We start from the raw sequence: 3,821 nt of genomic DNA, 5'->3' as shown, positions 1-3,821 counted from the left end.
CCACCCAGTCATCCGGCTCACTCTGGGACTCTCTCACTTGCCACTTGACACCTTGGAGTTTTATAACAAAAGGAACGGTTCCGCATGCCGGGCATGGTGGCTCACGCCTGTAATCCTAGCACTCTGGGAGGCCGAGGCGGGTGGATCGCTCAAGGTCAGGAGTTTGAGACCAGCCTGAGCAAGAGCGAGACCCCGTCTCTACTAAAAATAGAAAGAAATTATCTGGCCAACTAAAATATATATAGAAAAAATTAGCCAGGCATGGTGGTGCATGCCTGTAGTCCCAGCCACTCGGGAGGCTGAGGCGGTAGGCTCGCTTAAGCCCAGGAGTTTGAGGTTGCTGTGAGCTAGGCTGACGCCACGGCACTCACTCTAGCCCGGGCAACAAAGCGAGACTCTGTCTCAAAAAAATAAATAAATAAATAAATAAATAAAAAAGGAAGGGTTCCACAAGACAAGCCAGGGGCCTGTGGATGTAATGGCTGCCAAAGTAGAAAAGGGGGAGGTGACAGATTTGGGGGGCAGCAGCCTCCGTCACCCTCAGATTCCTCTTTGTTCCTCCAGCCAGAGCTTCTCCTCCTTTATGGCTAGTGAAAGACCAGATCAGAATAAAATTGTGCACCCATAGCAAATACTGTTATTTATTTTCTAATGTCCTTTTACCCAAAAGAAAAACAAACAAGCTTTGCGCAGTGGCAGTATCGTAGCCAATGAGGTTTATCCGAGGCGCGATTATTGCTAATTGAAAGAAAAACAAACAAGGTAGTTTTGCTGTCCAGAATAAAAACTACATTTCTCACACTCCCTTCTAACAAGGTATGGCCATATATTATAATTACGTTCTGGACACCAGACGAAGACAGACATATCACATGGAAGTTTCCAGGAATCTTCCCTAAGAGAGAGCTGGTGTCACTCTTTGCTTCTTCTTTGCCCTTTCCTCCATCCTGCTGGCTTGAATGTATGTGTGATGGCTGGAGCAGGAACAGACATTCAGGACTGTGACGTGACCTAGGGAATGAAGGCCACCAGGGCCCCAGTTAAAACGGAGTCTCTGGTTCCTGAGGTCACTATGAACCATAACTGCCATACTTTCAACATAGGGAAGATATATAGTCCTCTACCTGGTTCAAACTACTGCTTTTTTCCCCTTTTTTAGAGACAGGGTCATGCTCTGTCACCCAGGCTGCAGTGCAGTGGCACTATCATAGTTCACTGTAGCCTCGAACTCCTGGGATCAAGTGATCCTCCTGCTTCAGACTCTGGAGAAGCTGGGATTACAGGCACAAGCCACCAAGCCCAGCTCAAACTACTGTTAATTGACTTTTTCAGGGTAAAACTTACAGAGTAATATAATCCTAAGCAATCCAACATTCAAGCCAGATTGAAAATGAATTCAAAACCCGCTACACATCCATTGAGGAGATAGCAGTGTTCATTTCTCAACATTGGTTATTATTTTTTTAGGATAGGTCAATTTAATAAGCAAAAAGGCATCTTATTGTTTCCATTTTCCTTTTCCAAGTGTCTGATCAGGTTGAATATATTTTCATCTCTTCATGAGCCATCTGTATGTCTACCTTTCTAAATCATCTGTTTGTATCATTTGGGCATTTTCTATGTCGGTGTTTACATTTTTATAGTGATTTGGGGATGTTCCTTCTTTATTTGAAAAAATTTCAATATGCTGATAAAAACAAAGGCCAATATAACAAACACCTGGGTGCCAGTCATCCAAATGAACAAATGTTGATATTTTGTCATATTTGTATTAAACCTTTTTTAAAGAAATAAAACACTGCCAATGAAGATGTACTCACCAAGTTCACCTTCCCAGTCTAAACAACCACTCTCCTGTTTTTATACTTTTGCTGCGATGTACATAGTATTGTTTTGGTTATTTTTATTTTAATTTAGATTAATAGGGTCATATTGCAAATATTCTTTTGTAGCTCAACATTGTATAATTATTCCATATTTGATTCATATTTTAAATTTGATCTCTCTTGATGGATATTAAATTCTTCCCCCTCCAATTTTATTATTACAAACAATGTGGCATAAACATCTTTAGACCTGCTCTACGTGTTCCTATATGCAAGAGTTTCTTTAGAAGTGGACTTGCTGGGTTATAGAGACATATATGTGTCTTCTACTTTAGTAGATATTACTAAATTGCTGTCCAAAGTGGTTAAACCAATTTATACTCCCCAAAAAAGTATATGAGAGTTCCCATTTTTCCATATCCTGGCAACATTAAATAATGTCAAGCTTAAATTTTTTTTCCCCAAATTAATGGGGGCAATGCTATCTCATTGTTTAACTTTTCTTTTCCCTCATTACTAATGATGTTGAGCATTTTACATATGTTTATTGAGTTTCTTCATCTGTGAATTGCTAATTCCAGTTGTTTTTTAAAATAAATTTTATTGTGTATATTTAAAGTATACAACATGATGTTATGAGATATATATATTAAAATGATTATTATGTTAAAACAAATTAACAGAGTCATCATCTCACTCATTTTTTCCCCCTAGTGGCAAGAGCAACTATAATCTCTTTTTGCAAAAATCCTGAATGCAATACACTATTATTAACTATAGTTCTCATGTTGTACCTTATATCTTCAAACTTGTTCATCCTACATATCTGCTACTTTGTATCCTTTGACCTGCATCTTCCCATTTTCTCCCCACTACCCCCTCCCTGGTAGCCACTGTTTTATTCTCTATCTCTGTATATTTGACCTTTTTCCCCCCAGATTCCACATATAAGTTAGATCATGCAATATTTTTCTTTTTCTATCTGGCTCATTTCCCTTAGCACAATGTCCTCCAGGTGCATCCATGTTGCGACAAATGGCAGGACCTCCTCCTTTTTAAGGTTGACTAATATTCCATCATGTATATATACCACAGATTTTTTTATCCACTGATCTGTTGACAGATACCTAGGTTGTCTCCATACCTTGGCTATTGTGAATAATGCTGCAATGAACATGGGAGTGCAGATATCTTTATGAGGTGGTCAATTTTAATTCTTTGTGCCTTTTTATATTGGGATGTTTGTCATTTTTATTGTTTTATAGAAGTTCTTTGGCACATTCTGGTGGCAATATTCATTGCAAATATCTTCTCCCAGTGTGTGGCTTGTCTTTTTAAACAAAAGTTTTATTGAGATATTCACGTACCATAAAATTCACCCATTTAAAGTGTACAATTCAGTGGCTTTTAGATATAATCATGGAGTTGTGCAAGCATCACTACAATCTAATTTTAGATCATGACCATCACCCTCAAAAGAAACCCCATACTTATCTGTAGTCACTCCCCATTCCCCCTCTTTCCCCCTGGCAACTGCTAATCTAGTTTCTGTCTACAGATTTGTTTATTTTGGCCCTTTCGTTTAAATGCAGTCATATACTACGCAGCCCTTTCAACTGGTTTCTTTCCCTTAGCATAATGTTTTCAAGTTGTATCCATGTTATAGCATGGATGGTCAATTTGGCTATACTTTGAGTTTTGATTTGGTCATAAATATCAGTCTTTAGATTTCTTATTTTTCTTATTTATTTATTTATTTTTAAAGACAACTGTCACCCAGGCTAGAGTGCAGTGGCCCAATCATAGCTCACTATAACTTTGAACTCCTTGGCTCAAGTGATCCTCCAGCCTCAGCTTCCAGAGCAGCTGGGATTATAAGGCACAAGCTACCAGGGCTGGCCTTGATTTTTCTTTCTTATTTAAGAAATCCAAGGCCAAGCGCGGTGGCTCACACCTGTAATCCTAGCACTCTGGGAGGCGGAGGCGGGCGGATCG

The 3,821-nt window shown here is 39.1% G+C and overlaps 1 non-coding gene across 1 annotated transcript; it reads left to right on the top strand.

Annotated features, from left to right (window-relative positions):
* Positions 1-681: 681 nt before the first annotated feature.
* LOC138401369 (U4 spliceosomal RNA) lies at positions 682-819 on the top strand. Its single transcript, XR_011236514.1, has one exon. It is a non-coding gene; the product is annotated as a U4 spliceosomal RNA (small nuclear RNA).
* Positions 820-3,821: the final 3,002 nt, after the last annotated feature.

The sequence above is a fragment of the Eulemur rufifrons genome, chromosome 20, assembly GCF_041146395.1.
Source record: "Eulemur rufifrons isolate Redbay chromosome 20, OSU_ERuf_1, whole genome shotgun sequence".
In the NCBI taxonomy this organism is placed as follows: Eukaryota; Metazoa; Chordata; class Mammalia; order Primates; family Lemuridae; genus Eulemur; species Eulemur rufifrons.
This window is presented reverse-complemented; position numbering and strand designations above follow the sequence as displayed.